The sequence below is a fragment of the Podarcis vaucheri genome, assembly GCF_965113315.1.
Source record: "Podarcis vaucheri genome assembly, chromosome: 3".
Classification (NCBI taxonomy): Eukaryota; Metazoa; Chordata; class Lepidosauria; order Squamata; family Lacertidae; genus Podarcis; species Podarcis vaucheri.
Genome location: NC_138761.1, coordinates 83,099,946 through 83,126,338, shown reverse-complemented (window position 1 = coordinate 83,126,338; position 26,393 = coordinate 83,099,946). Strand labels below are relative to the sequence as shown.

The following is a 26,393-nucleotide window of genomic DNA, read 5'->3' as shown; positions in this document are numbered from 1 at the left end:
GCATTAGCAGTTGACACTGGTGGGCTGAAGAATGGGGAAACAATTGAACTGGAAGTGAAAAACAAAATAGCAATGCTTTAGTGTTGTCACCTTTACAAATGTGGTTAATGAAAAGTAAAGAAAAAAGGGCTGACACATTATGCTTTGCTGGACCACAATGGCTCACTGGGAGCTGTCCCTGGTCCTGAAAAGCCGCACAAGTTTATTTGGTTCTGTAGTTCTATACCGCCTTTCACCAAAAATGGCCACAGGATAGTTTACAGAATTTTCTGTAGATTGTTTTTATGTACATTGCTTAGAAATAAGATATTTAGGCAGTATATATAAAGGTCTTAAATAAATAAATAAATAAATAAATAAATAAATAAAGTAATATAAAACATGATACATCATAAGCAGGAACATAATTTTTTCCAAATAAAAAAATTCCTTCCAGTAGCACCTTAAAGACCAACTAAGTTAGTTCTTGGTATGAGCTTTTGTGTGCATGCACACTTCTTCAGATACACTGGAAGGATTTTTTTTTTTTTACTATGGCAGACCAACACGGCTACCTATCTATAATTTTTTCCCTCATACAATTTATAACATAATTAGAAGGTATATAGAATCATAGAACTGTAGAGTTGGAAGGGAGAGTCTCATCCAGGTAGGATGATACAGGAGAAGAAGGCATTATTTCAGAAATGTTGTTTCTGTGTCTGGCTCTCACAGACTAGGGAACTCCTGTACTACTTTGGAAGCACTGGTGTTTAGGAGCACTGATGTCAGAAAGCTAAGCATGCTGCTGCTATCTATATAAATTCTTAAAAATCAAACCACCATTACTTAAGCAAAACTAGTCTTCTCCCTCAAATGATACACATTTTCATAGACTCTTATGTGACTCTCAGAAAGCTGGCCCATATGCCCAAAATGTAATGTGAAAAGCGACTCTAGCAATATTTTGCTATGCCATTTTAAGTACATGTATATCTATGACAAAAATTCCTTAAGGCAAATATTAATGAAGTATTCAGGTATCATGCTGACTTGTGAGGCACAGAAACGGTTAATGCTGGACACTCTCCATTTTAAAACAAGTTCCTTCACAATACAGAAAAGATACACTTTGATAATAATTTTCTGTTTAATGATAAATGATTATGAGTTTTGGTCAGGAGAAGGAAGAGTCAGCGCTGAGTAAATGAGCTACCTCTCTCTGAAGGGCTGATAGGTCATAAACCATATCTAGCGGCTTGAGGGAGGTATAAATTGAAAACATTACAAGATTTGATTAGAAATCCTGAAGGCTCCAGCAATGACATAGCTTATTTGGAGAACTTTTCCTTCAAAGAGCGAGTGCAGAATGCTATATAAGCCATGGCTGAATTTAAAATGTGATCTATAAACTATGAAGAACACGAACCGCAACCGGGGCGGATCTACTATGAAACTAATGAAGCTTCAGCTTCAGGGCTTAAGTGACTTTGTAAAAACATTTCCCTAATTTTCACCCCCCACAATAGAATGACAGAATAGTTGGAAGGGACCACAAGGATCATCTAGTCTGACTATTTGTCCCCGTGTGGGACTTGAACCCATGACCCTAAGATTAAGAGTCTCATGCTCTATCAACTGAGCCAGTGTGGTGTAGTGGTTAAGAGCAGTAGACTCGTAATCTGGTGAACTGGGTTCGCGTCTCCGCTCCTCCACATGCAGCTGCTGGGTGACCTTGGGCTAGTCACACTTCTCTGAAGTCTCTCAGTCCCACTCACCTCACAGAGTGTTTGTTGTGGGGGAGGAAGGGAAAGGAGAATGTTAGCCACTTTGAGACTCCTTCGGGTAGTGATAAAGCGGGATATCAAATCCAAACTACTACTCTTCTTCTTCTTCTTCAACTCGAAAACTATAAGGCATAGGAAATTTTTATTCACACCAGCGACTTTGACATGTGAGATAATCCAGTGCAACAATTTTAATCAAAATCAGAGGTAGCAGCTATTTTTTCAAAAATGTGGTGCTCTGTTGTGGAACAAACCCACACAATAAGATAACAGTCATTACCCAGACCTCATTGCTGGTTGCGAAGGGGCCTCCACAATTCAAGTTTCAGGGCCCCCCAAATGTAGATCTGCCACTGACCACAACTCTATCAAACATAATTCATTTTCCTGGACCTAGTTTGAATATCTGTAAATGGGAGCATAAGCTGTTCTCAGCAGAACTTCAGACAGCTGTGAAAAGTTCTGAAGCTGTCTTACATAATTCTCAACACTAGAACAGCATGCTATTGAACATACAAATCACACAAAGGTTTTTCTCATGTTGTGAACTAACTGACACTTGTGCTTTTTATTTCCACTTCACATGATTGGCTACTGTACCATGTGATGATACAACAGCATTGATGGAAAGCATATTGTCAGGGAACTGCCATCGGAGGAACAGGTGGTGGAAGGGCTCACGGAGGCTGGGAGAGACCCAGCAGCAGAAGCAGGAACCAGCAGGGGGAGAGGTGGGTCTCTGAGGGAAAGCGAGCAAGAGGGAGGGCTCAGGGACACGCCCAGCGAGAACAGTGGGGAGGTTTCTGGACCTCCCATAGGGAGACCCACTCCTCGCCGGAAACTGTCACTCCGTGAGTCCAGAAGACGTGTTTCCGTTAAGGAGCTTTTATGTTGGAAGCGATTCCGAAAGCAGCCACTGTCGGAATCTGCAAGTGACTAGAGCAGCCATGTCTGAGGGGCTCCGTCACAGACAGAGGTTTGTGGACTTGAACAAACTCTGAGGGACTACGATTTTACGCACAAGCAGCTCATCATCCCATCACACATATTTATATTTTCATCAGACATTGGCTGCTGTCTGACATAATTATATATAACCATTTAGCATTATGAGGATGTGCTGCAGCAAGCCTCAGGCTAGCTTTGTCTTCCTCCCCTCTTCAAACACAGAGGAGATTTAAAGTGTCTAGATATAGTTTGTTACCAACTGCAGCTTCCCATTTCCTCTGGATATGGGAAATTGTAGTTTTACAAGCCCCAGTTAATTCACAGTGCAGGACAGCATACCAGGATGGTTTCACCTTTCAAATACATTTAAATAAGACCCAATGAAATCAACATAAGCACTTAAACACACTAAACCTTTTCAAGGATTGCATTGAAGATGAAGTAAACCCACCTGTGCCTAAACAGATTATCCTCTCTCCTCTTCTTGTTGAATACAAAATAAATACTCAGCATGGACTGCCTGTCTTTAACATGCAAGTCTTCGATATCCAGCTGGGAACTAATCTGTCATTGAAAAAAATTAACATTCTGTGATCTCAAAGCTAATGACTCTGGATTTCCCAAGAGAAAACAGAAGAGGACAGTGCAGGAGAGGCTGCTGGCATTTGACTGAAAGCAGAGGCATATGAGCAAGGAGGTTGGAAAGGATTCTTGGCAATGGAATGAAGGCAGTGATTAAAGAGAAGCTGCGGAAATGGCTGCATGAAGATTTAATTACCTGTGGCTAAGGTAAGCTGGATTTGAGCACCTTCCAAAAACATATTGTGCTTGAAAAATACCCTAAGTGGTTATCCCTGATTTATCCTCCAATATTAAAACAACCTAGCAAAATCTCAACATGGTAGTCAATCTGACCTCACTGAAGGTCAACATCTACAACACTGTAGTCAATGTCGACATACAGAGGGCCACAAGGCCAGCTGGCTACCCCCAGCTGGGTCATCTCTTTCCAGCCGTCCCGCTGTGAAGACCCATTGGCCTCTGCTCTGATGTAAATCAGCAACCCAGGCTTCAAAACCAGGGCACACTATGTCAGCAGAGCGAACTGCACACACAGAATAGGCGTGAGGCTTATGGAAGCATACTACAACTACAGATTTATTGTTTCAGGACAAAGAAACATGTCTTCTCTTTCTCTGTCTTCTCAGAGAGACAGAGAAAAACAAAAGCTATACACACAATGGAAGTTCCCAGCAGACTGTGCTGGAATGTAAACAGACATGTGACACGCAACAGTTCCATGTCTTATAACTAAAGGTGGAATAGAATTTTCCAACAGTCAACGGGAAAGGGAAGAATCCTAGACAGAACCTAAAATGTAGCATCCAATTTCACACATAAGCCTAAAACAAATGCAAACTTCAGGCCTCATGCCTTAAATAGTTCTGCTATTTTAGCAAGGTGTATATGTCTGTTTGTGATGAGATTATGGTCAGGAGAAAGACAAGTATAGCCACAATGTGCTGATTCTCCTGTGGTTTTTGATACCATCAACTATGGTATTATTCTGGATAGGCCATCCTTGTTGGAGACTAGAGGCACCGTACTATATTGCAGTGGTTCCACTTCTATCTGGATGGCCTGTTCTAGAAGGTGATGCTAAGAGGCCTACAGCTCAGCTCTATAACATTAATGCAGTGGGACCATGTTATTTAACATCTAGCCAGTGTGGTATAGTGGTTAAGAGCAGTAGACTCGTAATCTGGGGAACCGGGTTTGCGTCTCTGCTCCTCCACATGCAGCTGCTGGGTGACCTTGGGCTAGTCACACTTCTCTGAAGTCTCTCAGCCCCACTCACCTCACAGAGTGTTTGTTGTGGGGGAGGAAGGGAAAGGAGAATGTTAGGCCCTTTGAGACTCTTTCGGGTAGTGATAAAGCGGGATATCAAATCCAAACTCTTCTTCTTCTACATGTAACTGCTGAGTTGATGGAGAGTGAGGAATCGGTGTGTAGAAGCTGTAATGGATGGGAAGAGGGCCAGCAAAAGGAAGTTGATTCTAGGTAAGTCAGATGCCCTGGTGAAAGGTGGTTCACCTGGCCGGCAGAGGGTGTGTGGTAGCCATGCTGTTATGGATGAGGTTGCCTTGAAGGCTCAGCTTTTGTAGCTTATGGCTGCTGTTGAATCCCACATAAGATGGAACCAAGCCATTTCCACAGCACACAATGTCTTTTATCTTCTTAGGCTGCTGCCTCTGGTTACATCCCTTCTCGCAGTAATAGTCTGGTCACTGTTATCCATGGGCTTGGAACTTTGAGGCTGGACTGCTGCAATACATTGGAGCTGCCTTTGAAGATTTCTTGGAATCATCAGTTGGTACACAGCGTAGGGCTAAGCTAGAACCAGTCACATTGAATGGATATCACCAGTTCTTAAACAGTTACACTGGTTCTAGTGTCTCTAGGCAAAATTCGAAGTGCTGGTCATTACCCATGAAGGTCCAAATGTCTTGGAACTCAGCTATTAGAAGGACCAACCTTTTCCACATGATCCTGCCTGAACCTTTCAGTGACCCACCCTCCAGCTCCCCACTCCCTCAGTACCTGAGGCTAAGCAGGTGCTGACTAAGGAGAAGGCCCTAAGGAGAGTTGTGGTGACTCAGAGATGGTCTTTCCTGGTGAAGCTTGCTTGGCAAAACACTCAATGTCTTTTCAGTGCCAGGGATCTAAGGAAGGAGATCCAGGTAGTTGACAACACACCAATTCAAAGAATTGGGTGGCCTCAATATCACTGGCAGAGGAAGTTTGCTTGTCCAGCTCAGTTGGGATGGCTTGATGAGGTGGGGCAGCCTGTTCCCTTGCTTTAGAAAGGCTCCTCTGGGCTGCCATATTCAGAGGCAGGCTGCCTCTAAATACTTCTGGAGGCATCTGTCTGGTCATTGTGGAAAGCAGAATGCTGGACTGGGGTGGCCACTTGATCTTCTCAGAGAAGACTTTTCTTACATTAGGTGCATGACTTTGTGCACCTCTGTTACTAAAAGAAGGCATTGCATTGTTGAAATTCAGAAATCTAAGTTAGTCATGTATATTGACTTCAATGGGTTTGAGTAGAACTAGCACTGACTACCACCCATCCGCTCTATCAGTTCACTCCACTACAGGAGGATGTGGGGAACCAGACAGCTTCCTGCTATTCATCCCCCACTTTAATTTTTCTTTTCTTTTTTCTTTCTCTTTTTTTAAAAAAATGCTTACTAGATGAGTGGCTCCTGAGTAAGATATTTCACAGCCCCCAGAGAAATTAGAGACATTTATAAAATGTAGTAAAACCTTTAAAAGGTTCAGAAAACAATACAGAAATCTTCCATTCAAGAAGCGCTTGTGACACTTGAGCAACCAAATCCTACAAAGCAAGATGAAAGTGCTAGGAGTTATTCAAAATTAAATTATGATAATTACAATATATAAGCATGAAGCCGTTCATGTTCATTCTCTCTCTCTCTCTCTCTCTCTCTCTCTCTCTCTCTCTCTCCCTCATACTTCTCTTTTGTCTCATTTGGGACAATGGCTGCTGTTCCTGGCTGGCTGATACACCTTTCTGATTTAGTAGAATTTAACAAAGAGATCCAGCTTGTGGCAGACACTGGTTTTTGAGAGCACGCTTTTGAGATTTGTTCAAAATCAAAGTACCCTTCAGTTTCAAGGCTTTTGAATAGCCAGTGCCTTTTGGCAAATGCATAGGATAAAAACAAAGGAATCGCTCTTATTTTATAAGACTTTCTGGGGCTACTAGTTGTAATGGCTATATGTTACCTGCAATATTGGAGGAAGCATGCCAGCTGTTGAGGACCATGAGTGGGAAAGTTGTACTGCACTCAGGGCCTGCTTGCAAGTTTCCCAAAGGCATCTGGTTGGCCTCCATGAGAACAGTATACTGGACTAGACGGGCTTTGGCATGGTCCAGCTGGGCTCTTCTTACTTCCTCCCATACATGCTGAACAGACCCATGCATACAGCAGTTGGAGTTGTACATTTTGGCGCTCCTTTGGTCTCCATTACTCTCACATACTAAGGTGTGCATCTCCCATCTGGGGCCTCTGCTAGCTAGGCTGGGGCCAGTGATTTTGATGCTAGAACATATCACATATACTAACAGGAAACTTGACTCATTTGAGTGTTAATCCTTATGTGATCAAAATGGCACTAACTCCGCCACCAGAGGGGAGGTCTAAACAGGCCTGAAAGAATACCCAGCGTTTGTGGAAGTACAAAAATCTTTAGAAAGCTAACTCTTAGAAGGAAAAGCCCCCCAACATCCCAATGAAAACTGAATGTGATCAGTAGGTATGCAATTCTGACTTTCTTTCTTTTTTGAGGGGAAGAGAGAAATGGAATTCAGAATGAGGGGAAAGGAATGACACTCACATGCTAGCATTAGATTAGGGTTCAGTTGGTGAGTCCTACTAGCAAAAGTCCACACAAGGACTTCCACTAGTGCAATGGGGCTTTGCCCCCTCTCCACCCCCTTACACCACACAAAAGGCCTCTTGGAAGGTGGGAGAACACCCAGAACAGTGTGCAAGGGGAGGAGGGGGGTAATTGTTTTATCTGTCAAGTTGCAGCGCTTGTGCTGAGGGACTAATTGCCACAGTGCTACATTGAATCCCTCCCTCTGTCGCAAGTCCCACTTGTTTTCCCCCTATTTCAGAGCACTGTAAAAGTGAAGAGCTAGGACAACACGTGTCTCACGGTCAAAGTAAGGCAGGCGAAAGAGAAGTGAGCAAAAATGGCCTGGAGTAGCTATGCACATACACATCTGCCAGCTTGCTGAAGAAAAGAAGGTACACAATCCCTCAATATAAGTCTTTGGATACATAATGGACTTGCATTCATTTGGTAATTTTGTCATTTCCCACACACAGTAAGAAAGAAAGACAAACTACCTAAAATGAAAATGACTCACTCGTTCCCTTTTCTTCTCATTAGTTAATGACGCCATTATTAAGATGTCTCACACTTCGTCAAGCCAAGCAACATCATCTCCGGACCTCCCACCCAATCCCATTTCCCCCTTCACTAAAATAGATGTGAAATGCAAGGCAGCATCCCTGGTGAATTTCATTCACACGATGTTGGGCTTGCTTGCACCTTTCCCAGGGCTCACAAATGCCTGCGATGGTGACATGGAGGAAGTTGTGATGGTGTCCAAGTTCATAATGACCTGGTTTCGGAATACAAATTTGTACGCCTGGTAACGCTAGGCCATATTAAGAATTGATCTACAGTGGACCCTCCAGACATGAATTAAATTCATTCTGGGGGTCTGTCCGCAACCCAAAAAGTCTGTAGGCAGAAGCGTCGCTTCTGTACACTCGCACAGCGCGATTGAGTGCTTCTGCGCATGCACGCGGGGCAAAACCTGGAAGTATACTTCTGGGTTTGCTGCATTTGTAACCCGAAAGTTACATAACTAGAGGGTCTACTGTACTGTATTCTCAAATGAGACCCTGCACATTCACTGTTAGCACTCAGCAGACCAATCACTCAAGCCAGGTCTTTGTAGGCACATGGACTCAAGTTATTTGATTTTCATCCCTTCATGGCCCCTGAAGCTCGCATCGATTGCTGTGATCCTCACTATCAAGACAGCTGCCTCCTATGCTCATGCTCAGAAGATCTTTAATGCTAAGCCCCCAAATTGATTGGCGTGAAGTATGTGGCCAGCCCACTTCATCAACCACCCTTTTCTTATGTCTAGTTTATTTTGGCCCATCTATTATTTTGACCATTTCTTGAAAAACATTTTTATGTTGTGGTGGTTCCTCCATCTTCATCTGAAACTGTCTTGTTCCCCAGCGTGTTTGCAGAAGTAGCTGCTTGAGTTTCCAAGGAGCTGCCTGTTGTGGCTTGTGCAGGCAATTTCAATTCCCAGGAAGCAGGTGGAAAGACACATGCATATGGCACCATCAGCATGTGTGTGCCAACATTACAAGCTAGGAGAGAACTTTTGGGAAATAGATTTTCCCCAGCCCCGAAAGCACACTAAAGAAACCTCAGGCATGGGTACATCTTTTTCCCAGGGACAGATTTCAATAAAGCGAGTGGCAGGCAGGAACACTTGTGGGAGTGAAAGTTTGATGAAATGACAACACCATGGGAGATATATCCTGTTTCTTTTTTCTACCACAATATGTACAAGAACCCAAAGTCTTAATTTTTAGCAAAGCAAAACAAAAGTATCACAGACAGGTAACAAAATGGGTCACAAGGTGTGGTCTGAGGCACTTAATGGAGCCACATTGCTGGAGAACCTAAGCAGATCTGGGCCTGGTCAATGCCTGGATGAGACACTGGCTGGGAATTCCATGATCGCCACCCGGAATTCCATAATGAAGATATCAAAATGCACAAAAGGTGGAGCAACCAGCCCAACCAGCCCAACTGCTCCAGTGATACACACTGTACTAAGCAGTCTAGGGTGAGGGGTGCAGACTAAGCATCTCTATATGGAAGAATCGTTTGATAGGAATGGGCAAATCTATCCATTTCTGGGTCCCCCTTTTTCTAATCTTCAGTTCAGTTCTCCACATTTTGAGACCTGTTTGCAATTTTAAACAGAAGTCTTCATGCAAATTCAGCGGCATTTTAGTTCAGTATTTTTCTAATATACATATTTCCATGCAATTTTGCCTAATATATACGTTTTTGAAAAACACACATTCCCCCCATATATTGTACATTTATTCCTGTTGTTTTCTCCATTACATGCATTTTATGGACACCAGGGGTGGCTCGTCCCATTCCTTCTCCTGAGGTGAAACAGGAATGTGTTGTCTCCTGTCCCCTGCTGTGCCCCACTCACCCCACTACTTCTGCTGTCATCATAATGCCCCCCTTGCCAAAACCTTGCAAGAGGAACCTTGATGCTCATCTTCTCCACCCCAGGGGCAGGGAAGACAAGTGGCAATACCCACGTGTGGAACGCCCTGTGTGCTCATTGAAACTCGGTGACAGGGCGGCATTCCAGTGGTGGTGGAAGTGCTGGGGCAAGCAGGGTGCTACCTCTTGCATTTCTGCCAGCTGAGGCAGCTGCTTCACTCTACCTAATGGGTGAGCTGGCTCTGATGGATATTTTGCCCTAGTAGATGCATTTTTGTATGCATTACTTGGCTGGAGAACTGCACTGTAAAATTTGGAGAAATTTCAAAGGATGACTGCATGTTGGTTTGCATATTGCTTTGGAAAGTGCAATTTAGGCAGGTTCCCTTATAAATGTGAACTGAGTTGAATTTCTCCCATCTCTACTTAGATGGATCCACCATTAGGGTTGTGTGCGTGCACAGAGGTGGTAGTAGTGGAAGGGCTCAGCAGACCTGGGCTCAGCAGACCTGCTCCCTCTCCTCTGCTCCCATCCTATGTAACATATAATTAGCACTGAGCGAGGTTTCCTAGGGAAGCCTCTTCTTACTGAAGGATACAAGAGATGATACTGCACTGAGTCTGGTGCTGCCTTTTCTCTGCTTCGATCTCACTTAGCATCTGGTCCACATGGTCCAAATAGGGCAACCTCAGCCAACCTCAGCCAAATAGGGCAACCTCCACCAACTTCAGCCTGCCACCAACCCTGGCTGTGAGCTCTGCCCTCCTTAGAATCACTATTGCCCCTTGTGGAACTCAGCCAGTAGGAGAATGGGCCAAAATTAGAATTAGTTGGCTCTGCTTGACATTGGTTCTGACTTCACCTACTGTTGGTTTCCTGCCTCCCACCCTGCCAGTCCTAACGGGCACTAATTACCACTGTGCTAGTGGGAGCCCCAGCAGCTAAATGCAGTGGGTGAAAGAGGTTGAGTAGCCCCTACTACAAATGCTAGTATTATTCTTATCCTTGGTGACAGTTAAGCTGTTGTACTACTGTTTGCTCTACCTGTTAGAATTCCTGCTCCGTGATCGCAGTCATGCGATTGTTGTCTATCAAATGATGGTATGTTTTGACTCCACAGAGTGGGAAGTGATGGAGACAGGATGTTTGTGTTACTGTGTTCCGTGAAGTGGGACTATTGTCTTTTGTTCTTTCTCTTTGCTGTCTGATACTAGAGAGAGAGGGAGCCATGTTGCAGTGCTCCGTGTGTGTTTATATGTAAATAAAGGAGATTAGCCAAAATGCTGAGTTGCTGAGGTCTGTTATGCATGATGCGCAAACTCTGCGGATCCCTAGGTGTGCCGATGTCTCTTGGCATCAGTTGCTGTGATGTTCGGGCTGAAGAAAGCTTTTGAAGTTCCCAAACTATCGACCAGGAGGGAGGGAACATGCCAGTCGGGCATGTGTCTCTGCCAGGGTCTTACTCAAGTGTAGGCTGAGTTCCTGACACTACCAACTATCAACGTTATATTGGATGTCACCCCAAACATGCAGAGTTCTCCAGACTGGGTGGACGGGCAACATCTAGCCCTCTCAAACTGTAGTTTTCAGCCAGTACCTTTTCTTCAATGTCTAGGGTATAATATATTGGATCCTCTCCCAACCCCAGGCTTCCATTGGGCAGCAGGTGGTGGGCTTGAAATGAGATTTAAATTTTGTGGACATTGTCCAAGGGCTTAAGCCTTGCCAATGCTAAAAGATCCAGTTATTTTAACACTCAGTGCAGCTTGTGTGCATAAATGGGTATTGTTTTGTAGCCTAAAATTCTTATTAATTCAACATTGCTACTTGCTTCTATTTTAATAAGTTCACTTTTTAATTTTTCCTCTAAAGCTTTTCTTTGATGTGCTTATCAACTTGCTATTTAAAGAAAATAATATTGGCATGTCACATCTGACAGAGCGTTCTGAGTATAGTTGAATATTTGTACTTTGTGGGTTTTATAAAAGTAATGTTATGTTCATGTCATGTTTCCCTGTCATGAACTTAATGTTTCAGTCAGTCTCTCCCCCCCCCACATGTACCAAACACAACCAGAGGTTACAGTGTCAATTAGCAAAAGTTCATTTTTTGGAATGTATCAAGTTTATAAACAAAGTGGATTATGCACAGTTGTTCTTTTCATTATTTAACGAAGGCAAACTCTTAAATGTCTAAATCTGTGCATCTGAAAATTTCAGTCTTCTTGTGTGTTTGATGTTTGTTCCCTATAAACCCAAAGGCCCTGCCATGTTTTTGCTGGGTAAGAGATCACCAATGCAATAAGAGATCACAAATGAAGCTCTTTCTGGACACATCACCACAAAGATACTGCTTGAAACAGCCAAGATTTCCTTTTGAAATTTCATAGTAAAAAACATTTGCAGCCGCCAGGACAGGATGTCATGTCAAGCTGTCAACATATTTTTCTATATTTCAGCATGTTCAGTGCTTTTAACAATGTTAGTGTTCTGGTCAAACATATTATATATTTGTTGCTTCTAGCTGCATTGGTTGGTTGATGCTTCCCTGGCCCCTCAACCCAGCACAATATGTTCTGAACCCAGACAGCTATTAGAAATGAAAGAGCTGAAAATGTTGTTTATAAATTGTTCGAAGAGGTTGCCGCTAATACTCAGTGGTAGAAAAAATGCTTGTAAAATAGCAACAGCAATGCAGTGCAGTCATCAGCAGGAAACGGCAAGAAATTAATGTGGTGTGATCAGAAATAAAGCTGTCTAAGGGAACTCTCTTTCACAGTTTTGGAACAGGAAGAACTCAGGCTCCACACCCACCCTTATACGGGGCTGCTTTTGAGAACTGTTCAGAAAACAAAACTAGTGCAAAATACATAGGAACCATAACCAGGGCTAAATCTATTATTAGACCGAACAAGCAGATTTTGGATGTCATGAAATGACAGTGGATGATTAAAACCCAAATATGCATTACAGAAACAACATTTTCCTATAAATGCTCTGCTGTTTAAAATAGCATTTTCCTACATGTGACTGCTGTAAGAAAATTACATATATTCTGCAACTTCTTAGCCACTTCCAGAAACATGTTCCCTGGTACAGAGATCCTCAAATGCAACAGATAGTTGGGATCTTTTGCAATGACAGCATTGTAGTTAACAGAAGGGAGTGATCATCCCTCAGTATCCTCAACAGGGGATCAGCACTACCAAGGTGAACAGTTCCAAATATTTTTCTAGCAGTGCATGTGTAATTTTGATCCCAGGGCAACTGTGTGTGTAGCTCTAGTTACTGGACATAGGGTCTTCTCCCCACACCCACAACATGCTTGTGTATATTTCACCCAAGTATCCCCCACTTCTGAGTTTGAAGGCCTACAAACCCTTTGGCAGAGCTGCAAAATATGACAGACAAATCCGACAGCCTGACTTTTCTGGAATTCAATCAACCAATGTTTATTATGGCAAACAGCCAGCATATTAAACCAGAATTTATGCCTAATTCTATACATAAGCATAATTTCTACATAATTCTCTACCTGGAATTCTTCAGGTTCAGTGTAGGTGCTGGCAAGCTGGAATTACATCACTATTTGGAACCATCACTTTTTGGTTAATCTCTAAGCTTTATCTTCCAAAGGACTGCTTTTTTTGCTACATTATCACCCAAGAATTTAATGTGAGCAGTGGGAAGCAACATCTTCAGAGATATAACAAGGTCCACCAATCATCTCTCATCCATCACACTAAAAAACAGGGCCTGATTTGGAGAATAGTGCTGGCTGCGAGGAGAAGTGGAGGCCACACCAGAAGGCGCAAGCCTATGAACAGGCATAGGCAAACTCAGCCCTCCAGAAGTTTTGGGACTACAACTCCCATCATCCCTAGCTAACAGGACCAGTGGTCAGGGATGATGGGAGTTATAGTCCCAAAACATCTGGAGGGCCGAGGTTGCCTATGCCTGCCTATGAACCAAGGTAAGAGTCCTTACTCAGGTCTTGCCTACTGATGACTCTGGACCCAGCCATTTTTGGCTCAAGCTCTGCCCACCACCAGCAAGTGGCCCCCACATATTACCCACAAGGAAATGTGTGATTATGTAGTGCTGCCTTCACACCAGTCCTTCACACCATGGAGAAACAATCACTTTGTGACTACTTCTTGCTGTCAAAAAAGATTGCTGAAAACTCATCCTGCACTCTTAAGCACACTTATCAGGAACTGGGCTTCATCTACCCCAGTGAGACTTATTCACACATAAATGTGTTTAGGGTCAGAAGGTTTTGATAGGCATTACTTGCCTGGGGCTGCATGTTGCAAAAGTTAATGATCGCTCTATATACAAGAGTCTCCCTCTGCATGTTTTCCAGCTGTCTTTGGTCATTAATTTTTCCTTTGGATTCCTTTGAGCCTATCCACCTCTGACCTTATCTCTGTTGCCATAAAATTATACTATGTTGGAAGGCCTGTACAACAATCCTGTGCCACCTCTAAATCCCATTATAATTTGAACCTGTCAGATTGACTGCCAATATCAGATGCTCCACTCCTGCCTGCCCCGTAGCTCTGGGCCAGCTTCATGCACTGATGAAGCTTGGCTTTGATCTTGTAATATCCCAGCACTTCGCCGAAGGTCTTTATGAACCTCATTAATCGTGCCATCTCCTATAAATGGGCCCTTTGCTGCCTGCTGCCTCCCCTCCGGCTGCTCCCAAAATACATATAACATTTCGGAAAGGTCTTCTCCGATATGTGTGAGAAAGCTGTCAAAGGTACTCCTGGAAGTGCTTGTGATGAAGGGGCAACCTTTTAGTTACCTTTTACAATGCATTTAAATATATGCACACGCCAACCTGCCTCACATTGAGGTAGGGTGTTGCCAGGTAACCACAGCAATCTCCATTCCTCACGAGAGAAACCATTTTATCACACTCCATTTACCTGGTCTAGAGTGCAGCAACCAGATTATTAAAGGGATGTGGCCCATGGGAGCACATTTCAGCTGTGCTCAGAGCACTTGGCTCCCAGTTAATACCTGAGCCCAATTCAGAGTGCAGCTTTTGACCTTTATAAAAGTTTAAAGCCATAAGTGTTATTGATCCAGACTGAAGGAGCAGCATGACCCATGTAAGAACACAGGAAGTGCCCTCCTGGATCAGAGCAAAGGCCCATCTGCTCCACCATATTGTCTTCCACAGTGGTTCTGCCATAAGAAGAGCCTTGATGAATGGAAAAACTGGAGAAAAGGATACAAATTGCTTGTTGGCAGGGAGCGGCATATGGTGAGGTGCTGAAGCACATAATGTAGTGGCTGCTGAGGAAGAGCCACAACTTAGTGGTAGAGCAGCTGCTTAGAAGGTCCTAAATTCAATCCCCACATAGGGCTGGGAATGGGGCCTGCCTAAAACGTGCTGCCAGTCTGTGCCGATAGCACTGAGCTAAATAGAGCCACAGTACTGACTCGGCAGAAGACAGCTTTATCTATTCTTATGTTCCACAGGCCCTCAGAAAGCACACACGTCTCGCAGGAAAGCAGCGTGCAGTATAGGACAATAATGATGCCTGCTGAGCTTCCCGATTCTGTGTGTCTTCAGGACCCGTGTACTGTAAGTGCTTTCTTTGTTTGCTTGGCAAACATTTCCTATATTTCACCTCCCTCTCTGCCCCTTCCAGGCCCTTCATTGTTTGGAATGCCTCCACCCCATCAATTCCTCTTGTGTGTTTACCCTCAGGAGCTAGGCAGCTATCACCGAGTCAATTCCCTCTAATTTTATTTTGCTCTGTAGACTGAACCAGATGAACTACTGAAATGACATTTTTATAAAAAGTAATGGCGCAAGAAACCTTCCGTGTTCAGGTGGATAATTAAATATAATTTCTTCCAAGGATTCCATTTGCAGTTCTTCTTGTCTGCATTTTCCAAAATGGAGACACCAGGCTTTCAAATGCAGAACCAGCAAACATTCATTTTTTTAAAATGAATTTCTAGCTTTGATTTCATTTTCTTTATCGAGTGAAGATGATGAGGAGAGTGTCAGTCAATTGTACCAAGCATTCAAGGCAGTTGGAAAAACAAAACAAAAAAACCTTTAGCTCACATTTTCCTTTAGCTCTGATTCAACGTCCAGATCCCAGATTCAGAGATATGTGTAGAGGGGCTTTGCTGGGTCTCTGGAGCAAGTCCACCTACACGAATCCCCTCATCCAAATCAATGATCCCTCTACACAAAGAAGACTGTATAATGGAGGTACATCAAACTGAAATAAACAGGGAAGTCCACCTGCACTGGATTTCTACATGCTTGCCCACAGAGCATATAGGATGTTTGAGCAGGCAATTTTGTCTCCTTTCTAGTGAATGTAAGTCTGGAATAAAGCTGGAGGATGAAATATTTCTCTTGCAGTAAGGCAAGGCGTTTCCCCTAATTTATATAGCCTTGGTTGGAGGAATTGACTGTTTTCCACTTAAATATAATCACTCAGTTCTTGTCTGTCACCGGGAGTCATATTACTGTAGAAATTGTTCTGGCACCAGCTAATGAAATAATGCAATTTTACTGCACTGGTGTAGACAGAAAACTGTCACTTTAGAACTGGCCAATAAAATTCGCATTGTTTTGGAAAATGGTCACGAGAACATTTCAGAGAGTACACAGATTTCCCCAAAAACAACAATGGCTGTGTTTATTTGGGTTAGACTTTCATAGAATGGACTGTTAGGTTTTCTGCAGGTGGAATGTTGGAGCCTGGCAGGATTCCTTCTCCCTGCCCCTTGCATCGATCTGCTCTGCTCCTTATATTCAATTTCACCGGTAAATATCACCATCCAAAATGACGCCTTAGCAATCAACACACCACAAAACAGCTGATATGTATTTTTTTTCCCTAAGAAGAGATAGTGTGTAACGTTTGTCAGGCATATCTCAAATTACAGTGATATGAAACTCAAACAAGCTCCCTCAGTCTTTATTACGCCAAGGGTGAGATTAATTTGCTTTCCACTCTTACTTCTGATAAGGTTCTAACAATAAAACATCTCTCCTCTTGATGTAGCTGCTTACGCTTCTTTCTTTCCTTAAAGATTAGAGACCCTTCAGGATTAGGGACCACTTTCCTTTTCCCTTCCCTTTTAACAACAACAAAAACAATAATAATAATTATACCCCACCCATCAGACTGGGTTGCCTCAGCCACTCAGGGCAGCTTCCAATGCATATAAAAACACAGTAAAATGCCAAAATGCCAAACATTATAAACATTTTGAACAAATAAACAGATGAACTATACTTTCTTGTTTGTTTTTTTAAATCTACCAACTATAAACGTGTCAAACAAATACGTGTTTCCCCTCAAGTATATCACAGTTTTAATGATAGCAAACTAGAAATGATCCATAAAATTACAATTCATCTCAGGACCAGATACAGAAGCCTAGAACACTGCATTTGGTTCCTAGGCCCAAGGTTCCCCAACCCTGCTGTAACATGTCAAAGAAGCAGAACACAAGATGAGGCTATGCAGATCGAAGCAGCCTTGGTTCAATGGTTTCCATAGGCAGGAAGCAGGCTGATCCACAACTTTACTTTCTTCCCTACACCTGAATAGCTGCCATCCATTCCTGTGGGAAATGTAAAGTGCTGCACTAGAGGAACTACACTAGTGGAGCCAAACCTGACCACCACCAACAGTGGGTGACCCAGAACCAGGATGCAGGAGATGGCGATGTGTTCCTGAAACATCTCCGCTCACCCTCCAAGACTCAAATTCTTGGGAAGATGGTCAGTAAAGAGCACTTCCTCCTCCCATGCCCCAAACATCTTCTTGGTTGGAGGACGACGCATACCCTGATGAGATGTGAAGACCTTGGTAGGTATTGATTGTAGGGGTACTGTGGAACAGAGGTAGGTTTGGGAAAACCACACTGTTTTCAGTGATGGATGGATGGATGGATGGATGGATGGATGGGTGAGAAAGGAAGAGTACGAGGAGAAGTGGAATTGACGAAAGAATGGAGATTCCCCTTCCTTCCCTTCTCCCACCTGCCACACTTGATGGACCTTCAGCTAGTCCGTAATCATTCAATCAGCTGAAACCTTAGAGTTAAGGATTTTAATGCATACATTAAGCTTGCTGATATGCAAGCTTCAAGTTTCCTCCGGGCTATATTTAGAGTCCAGGTTATGTTAGATTTGTTGATCATCAAATATTTATCCATTTTGAACTATAAAAAAATAAAATAAATTTCCCTCTCGCCAGTTCTTTATTGCTCAAATGAGAAAAACATGTTTGATCATTTCCCTTTTACTACCATTTCCTAGGCTGTAAACACTGTGCCAGTGCAATCCATTCCCCCACCTTTATGCACATTAAACTGATGACTCTTAACACAACTGCACAATGAACATAAATTATCCAGACCCACCCCCACACTGCGTGCTTACATAAGTTTGCCCATATTCTGCTTACAACTCTATTTCTTTCAATGAATTAAATATATGTGAAATGCTTTCAAGTTCAAAATATATTCAGCATTTTCAGCGTATGCCGGGATCAAATCTTTACTGAATTTTAAGCAATACACAGCAGATTGGAAAAGGACACCTTACAAACATTTCCATATACACACACATATATATATGGGGGAGAAAGCAGAATGGGAGAAACAGAAGGGAGCCATGGTTAGGAACAATCACATTTAATACAAATGACATCAGCAATAACAACTAGCCTTTGGGGAGAAGGCAATCAAGGTTATTCTCTTTGTTTCACTCAACTATCTTATAAACTACTGTAGTTTTATAGAGCTGGAAACAAAAGGAAATTTGCCCAGGCAGGCTCATTTTGTGATCCCTTGAGAGCGGTGAAATAACTGACACAGAACACCAGGTGTTGGGTGATAATCGGACCAAATCTTTATTGACTAGCAGCAGGTAAGCAGGGTTGGCGTGGCAATAGGGCAAGGATCAGTTGCTCACTCCACTCAGCCCTCTGTTGGGTTGGAACTACCCATCCCTTTCCCTGGGAGTTGCCCAGTGTTGAACCCTGTTGTGGTGAAAACCAAGCATCTAGGGTCTTGCTGTGTGACCAAGGTGGGAGATTCCAGCAAGGCAGGGGCCCTGACCTGAGCTTAGGGCATGTGATGGCTAAGCCCCCTCCTAGGCCCCTTATGTGGGATCCCTTTCCTACTTCTTCCCATTTCTGGCCACAGTTCTAATAAAATGAACCCAATGCCTAACACAAGGAAGCCAGATTTCACTGAGGGAAAAGTGAAAAGCCCACCAAACAAGGACCAGTTGAGGTTTATAGGGGGAAAATCCCTTGTTGACCCTGTCAACCAGCAACCCCAATAGCTCAGTGAGATGCTAACCTGAAGGTGGGTGGGAAGCTCGTGGGGGAAAATGGCTCCAAAGACTTATGGGTGAGGCCTGTAAAGTCCTTGGTCATTTCTCCATCGAGTGAGATCCCACAGGATGATTGTAGTCTTGTGAGATCTCATGAGAGTCAGCAGGGAGATGCAACTCAGTCTCTCCATTGCTTTCCAGGACCAAAGACAGTTTGCATCCCATAACCATGTTAAACTTTGTCTTTGAACTTTAGGCATAACCTTGGACATGATTCAGTGCAAGTTAAAAGTGTGTAACTCCTACAGCTTTCAACTGGATATAATTAAGTATGTATTTAGCTCTTTTCTTAGGCTCAATGAGATCTAAAAGTGCTTCACTTTGGTTGAATCATTATCTAATTCTTATTCTTCTTTGGTATTCCTCTCCCCCATTCTTCTTTTATTTTTTAAATAAATTGATCATTGCAAGGAAGCATATTTGTGAAACCAGAAAGACATTATGCACTATTACAAGGGTGTTATCATTGGCCAGCAACCTGATAAGTAACAAAAAGTAATAATGAGATTACATTACAAATATAGTTTTCACTCAGACCTAATAACAGCATAGTTGACACTGAGGTTCAGACCTAGCAACCAAATTTCCTTATTGACAAGACACAAAGCGCTATATTATATGTTTGCATAAGCAAAGGTCACTTCTGAAGTAAGATTATGTAATATGTCACTGATAAAAATAGCTTTGTATTTGTATTTTAAATAAAAAATAACACATACCCCACAAGTGTTCCGGGAAAAAGGGACATCCTAGCTTTTTGCGTGAGAGCACGGTGGTCATTCTCTCCCCCCAAAAAAGCCCTTTTGGGGGGCCGCTATCTTGCATGGCATCCCAAAATGTGTGTTTATGAGCACAACTCGAGCACAACCCCAAGAAAGTGTGTCTTTTGGGCTCTATGATCTCACACAGGAGCATGGGTAGGAAGACTTGTATCCCAATTTTGGGGCTCATTATTTTGGTAGTTAAAACCAAAGTTCTTTGTGTAGGGAATCTCCGAATTTGCTTCAGGTTTGTTTGTTTGTTTTTCCTTCAGCTGAGTGACACAACATGAAATTAGATTATTACTAACTGGCACATGTGTGTGTGGAAAGTAATTGGCATAGGAGATATTTTAAACTGACTTTTTGTGCAATAAACCGTCATGGTGTTGTTGTTGTTTTAAAAGATATAACTTTTATTGTAATATTATGTCTGCTGCTTTTTCTTTTCCTAACATGAACCTGGAGATTCTGGCTTACAGCAGAATCCTCTGCTGTTTATTTGGAAGAGTGTCCCATTGTGCTCAGTATGGTTTAGTCTCAGCTACCTGTTGATAAGATAGGGATGGAGGTGTCTGTCAATTTCAGCTTCTCATTTTTTCAATCTTAAGTTCATGTTCTCCAAATTTCCACTTCAGTTTGTGAATTTTAGAGTAAGGTTCACTGGACATCTCAACTGATGTGCTGTTTCGGAACAAAGGAAGCTTCCTTATGATGAATCAGACTGTTGATCCACCAAACTACGCTGGGGGTTTCAGACTGGGGTCTCTTTCAACCTTGCTTGAGATGTGGAGGATGGAACGCATAACCTTTTGCATAGAGAGCATGTCCTCCATCACTGAGCCATGCTGCCCCACTTATTTTCTTACCTTTTATGGTTTTGTTCAAATACATAATTAGACCCTCTGTTCTGTCTACCTTTAAGCTGCAGAAGCAGGCATCTCAAGGAAGCACAGGAAAATCTGCTGTGGCATAAATCTAGTGCTCTAAATCCCAAGCTAAAGTTGCTTTAATGGTTAGGCTGGCCTTGGATTATGTCTCTTCTCCAAATATGCTCCAGGATGCTGTGTTAGTCACAAACTCCAATAATTACAAAGGAGAAGGCTAGCCTCAAGATGAAATAATCATAGTAGATATCAGGGGTTGCTTTGTGGGTTTTTTGCTTTCTTTTGTAGATCAGAAAATGACAGAGAACAGCCGTTTCAAAGCTATCATTATACAGCCGAATATAAGGAACAATCACAAACCCCTCCTGGAATTACATTCAGTTGTGTGCCAAGTCATTAATTCCAATCTGGAGAACTTATCTATAACTGTACTGCTATTGCACATTGTCGGACTCCATTGTTCAGCTGGCTTTTGCAAAGCTGGTTTTGATGTTTTCCCTCCCCACCCCACCTCAAACACTTTTAAAAAGGGAAATTGCCACCTACTGGTATTTGAATTGGGAATGGGCAGCATTTTTTTCTTCCTTTAAGAGAACCACATGCAGGAATAAAAATTAATATTGGGGAGAGGTGCCTCATACATAGTTCTGCTTGACTGGAGAAACATAGTTAGATTTCCTCTTAGACAAGCAGGATCTGTAATGTAACCAAACCCCTGATCCTGTTCAGGGCTTCAGCCCTCTCAAATGGGACTCTGGCATGTGGGAAAAGAGAAAGTTTCCCTGCCAAAAGTTGCAGTGCTGCTCTTCAGGATTCCAACCAGTCCAATCCATTCCCCTTTCCTGCAACAGGGAGGGCTCACCCACACTTCTGCTTGTCTCATACCTTAAAAACACAGATACAAGCTGTTTTAACTTTGCCCTCCAATTTCCCCCTCTGTGATGAAATGCTTAGCTAAAGTGTGGGGTTGTGTCCAGCGCTGCCTTTGCCTTAAGGCAGGGTTTCCCAAACTTGGTTCTTCAGCTGTTTTTGGACAACAACTCCCATCATCCCTTGCTAGCAGGACCAGTGATCAGGGAACTGTAGTCCAAAAACAGCTAGAGAACCAAGTTTGGGAACCCCTGCCTTAGGGCACGGCTGAGCAACCTGTGGCCTTCCATATGTTGTTGGACTCTCATCAGCCACATGGCCAGTAGGTAAGGAGTGACAAAATGTGCAGTCCAGAAACATCTGGAGGGCGGTAAGTTCTCCAGGGGGCTTGCCTTAGGGCAGTCTTTCTCAACCTGTGGGTCCCCAGATGTTGTTGAACTACAACTCCCATCACCCCTAGCTAGCAACCTCTGCCATAGGGGAACGCACTTCCACTTGGGTAAGTTAGGGCCCCTGTTTTTCACTGATCTCTCCTACTTTGCCCACCCCAAACTCCTGAGAACTGTAGAACTCTCTGCAACAGAATGGGTGATGGTGCAACAGACTGCAGCAGAAGGGGGCGGGGGGCAGAATCGGGGGGGGGGGAAGGGTGCTGCTGCTTACATGAAACAGTTTTCACTAAGGCAAAGCCACCACCATTGTATACACCAACCCATTGTTGTGAGGCAGTATCTTCACAGTATTAGGACATCTGATTTTATAACTGAAATCTTACCCTTTTAAAAAACCCAAAAACAAAACAAAACCACCCAACTCAATACATCTATTAATGTACATTATTCTGAGTCTCAGCAGGGCTCCGAGGCTCTGTTGAATATTTCAGAAGCAAATTGAATTTCAATTCCCGACATTCCGAGGCTAGCTTTTCTACCAGCCAGACAAGGTTGGCGAAAGGGGGATGTGATCTGATTAGAATGCAGTGAAAGAGACAGCTTTGTTAGTGGCTCATTGCACCTGTGTGACTGGCAAGATGTCATGTGTGAGCACAAGTCTGCATAGTCTGTCAAGCACCAGAAATCAGAGTAGACTAAACACAGTGCTTTGTACAGTGAAGGAGTTGGGGGAGGAGACATTCTCTTGCTAATCCTCAGGTGGAAGGAAAACGATGCCATTTTTGAAGCAAGCAGAATTTTTTTGTATAAGCAACAGAAGACTGAAAGTTTATATGTAAATAGTTACAGTCATGATTACAATCTAGAAAAACATTACATGTGTGGATTTCATGGACACACACAAAAAAACCAAAGTATTCCTGGTGAGAAATAAATAGGGGCCCATCCACACAAATGCCCACTTCTGCTTTCCATTTCAGCACCCTAGCTTAGGTGAGAATAGTCACTTTGCTGATGCCCTTATGAAACAATTGAGTGTTGGAAACCCTGGCCAATCTACTGCAAATAACCCAAGGGTCTAATGGTAGATCCCAGTCTTCATTCTGCCCACCAATAGTACAGCAGTGGGAAGCCTTTTTCACAGCATGAAGGCTGCATTCCCTCAGCAGCAACCTTCTGGGGACGACGTACCGGGGCAAGTGTGGTTAGAGGCGAGAATTCGGTGCAGCTACTGATGTGCCTCTTGCTTTTGTATGATTGGCTAGTGAAGCCTAGTGAAGGGTGCAGTCTGGAAAGTGATTTGGGCTCTGAGGAGACTCCCAAAGGTCGACTAGATAGGCCTGAAAGGCCACATTTGGTCCTTAGGCCTGAGGTTCTGCCCTCCTGTCTTAGCATAAACATACATGCTTTCCACCATATGATGGGCATATCCTGAGTTCATGAAAAGTAACAACAATTAGATTGCTACAGTCATGCTGGAAGTGATAAGGAGAGAAAATGTTTAGAGTAAATAAGAAGTATTCAGTGAAAGATATGTTGTGTTAGTGCAAGTCAATTCATCACACACCAGATGCTCTGCATTTAAAATTCCAGCAATTAAAGAAGTAATGTAGCTCCAGTGCATCTCAGAACTAATGAGTACTCTTCCAATAACTGATGCTACACCTAGAATTTGCATGACAATTAACGAAATTATGCTTTGGTTTTAATGAGTGGAATGTGTATACCTTATATTAGCTAAGAAATATAAGCATATTGGTCTAAATAAAACAAACTTTGTACAGGTTTTTTTTTTTAAAAAGCATAAGCTGAGTATGTCATTCCAAAACACAGCTCCCTTTTTTCCAGTACTAGATTGCCAGCATGGGGAAGAGATTGGTACATAACTCTCAGACAAAATACTGGGGCAACCCAGTCAGACGGGCAGGGTACTACTACAACTACTACTACTGATGATGATGATGATATGCTCACTGGGTAGGTGTCCCAGAGGTGATAGGATAAAACAGATCTCCCTCTCCAAGGGCTGAGAGGTCCTTGTAGGTCCTTGCACCCTGCCATGGTGGAAACCTTCACAGTCCTCGTCTGACAAGCTTTGGAACCCCAACAATGGTAGAAGTTGCAAGGTGGGGCATGTTAGGGTGGATCAGGGAAAGGCATGGGTCTCACAAGATCTTGCCAGAAGCCTAAAGGCACCACAGGCACATCTCACTTCTTCAATGGCAGTGGTGGGGGACAGGGGGACAGGATGATGTGGTGGTATACCTCAGATTCTGCCACCTAAGGTAGCTGCCACAGTTTGCCACATGGCCAGGCCAGCCCTGGATCAGAGGTAGTTACTGGCTTTTTCATTGGGTTTTCTGGGCCTCTTTCTTACGTGATGCCCCACCCTCTCACAGCCACGGATTGTCCTGTTCCATCTAACCTGACCTGTAGCAATCTGTGGTTGTCTGAACCTTATTGATCCAATGCCTGGTTCCCTCTGAAGATGCCTAGCTTTGCTCAGGCCTCAGACAGTTCCTGTGCACAACCTTCACGTTTACAGACCTTTAGCATTGAAAATGCATGAATGTAGGATTTAAAACTTCAGTTTAATAATATACATAGATGATATATTTAACGTGAAATGAGTGGTCACGACCTAGCCAAAGGGGAACTTTTTAAAGTTGCATCGAAGTCAACAGCAGAATTAAGCAACTGCCTAATTTTCTTCCACAGAACTCAATGGAACTTTAAAAGTGCATTAACTTCGGCTGAATTCTGACTCATACATTTATGTTAATGTGAGTACATAAATTCATCCCATAAATAAGGTTTCTGTAAAATTAGAAGCCTAAAGGCACTTGTCCCTATTTTAATAAATTATTTTGCTCCTGCTACTATTGGCAGAGAAACCAGAGGTGGGAAGTTGAGAACACTGGAAAGAAAGAAAGAAAGAAAGAAAGAAAGAAAGAAAGAAAGAAAGAAAGAAAGAGATGAGATGAAATCTCAAGGGTGCACAAGAATACAAAATATCCTTAGCGCTACATGTTTCAAAATATACTTCTTCTTTGGAGCACAACTAATAAGAACAAACAAGTTATGTAATATAATACTACTAAAGCAATTATACAATATAATAGGAAGGGTGAGATTTATATCACTGAAATATCATTAGCAAGAAGTATTTTTTCTTAAAAAAACAACCCACAACTGCACCACTGTTATTAAGTTATGTGATACTAATATTGGTGGAAATATTTGTAAACTCCTCGCACTGAAAGGTGGGGATATAAATGTTTTAACTAAAAGTGCAAGTACTCCAGGAGTTCACATCTGGGAGAAATTAACTCCTTCCATCTTACCAACCCTGATCGCAGTAATATATTTGAAGAGTTGGGTATGATTATAGCCTGTATGGATGGTGGTCATCTTTAGTAGGATGGGGTAGGATTTGTCCTTTTTATGTTATTGAATATGAGCATGTTCAGCTACTTTATCTTTTTTAAAATGTATTTTTAATTCTATATGTATTATTATTTTTGTAAATCGCTTAGGGGCACTTTTGTAGTAGGTGACAAATAAATGTAATAATAAAGAAGTATTTTATTCATTTATTAAATTTCTGTCCCACTCTTCCTTCTAAAGGAGCCCAGACTTGCATCCTTGGAATGCCTTGTACCTTATGCAACCACAGAATCATAGATTTGTAGGATTGGATTGGACCTATTTGGAGAGCTGTCCTGCCCAAATCTGGTTTAAAGATGAAGAATTATAAGAAGGGAAAGCTGCAGAAGCCTTGAAGTTGCCCGTAAACAATGAGAACACAGGGCCAACCTTTTGCTATATGGTGTGATATACTGTATATCCATATAAATTATAGTGATTTTTTAAAAATACATCTATACATATAAATCGGCATTTGCAGACATGATGCAAATCAGTGTCTTCTTTTGGCCTATTTTTTGTCTTCTTTTTTTCTGATACCTAAGTGAAAAAGCACCCTGGTACTGATCCTGATTTAGGTCATTGCTGCAGGAGAAAGATTTTCAGAACAGCCCTAGACCAGACAACAAACTGGCACAAAAACAATGAAAATGTTTTCCAGAAAGAGTTGTGTATAATTGCATGCTTTAAAAAAAACACAAACAACTTAGCAGATAAGTTTTGTGGTTTTTAAAGTACATGCTTGCACACACACATACGCACGCTCATTAAGCTGCTTTTGTGAATTAGAAATCAAAATTCATTGTTCTCATGGTTGGTTATCTGGTGGATTTCCACCCCCGCACCTGAGGTGGTTGTTTTGTAAGCAGCTCTTCACCCACCACTGCCATCTTTTGGCAGCCCGATAAACAAAAGCTGTCTCTGAGAGCCATTAAGTCTCCCACATTATTACAGAGCAGCATTTAAACTAATTAAGCCACTCAGCTTGAAGTGCCTAGTGGGAAAAGCCAGCCAACATTCCCTCAGTACCTGGAATCCCCAAGCCTGAATTAAAGGTTTTGTTGCAGAGTCTA

The 26,393-nt window shown here is 42.6% G+C and overlaps 1 long non-coding RNA gene across 1 annotated transcript in view; it reads right to left on the bottom strand.

The window, feature by feature from the left end:
- Positions 1-1,857: 1,857 nt before the first annotated feature.
- LOC309528710 overlaps positions 1,858-26,393 on the bottom strand; it is a 139,286-nt gene continuing 114,750 nt past the window's right edge. The window contains exons 3-4 of the long non-coding RNA XR_014217882.1: positions 3,166-3,278; positions 1,858-1,888 (exon numbers count right to left, since the gene is read on the bottom strand). This is a non-coding gene — a long non-coding RNA (uncharacterized lncRNA). The remainder of the gene's footprint in view (positions 1,889-3,165; positions 3,279-26,393) is intronic.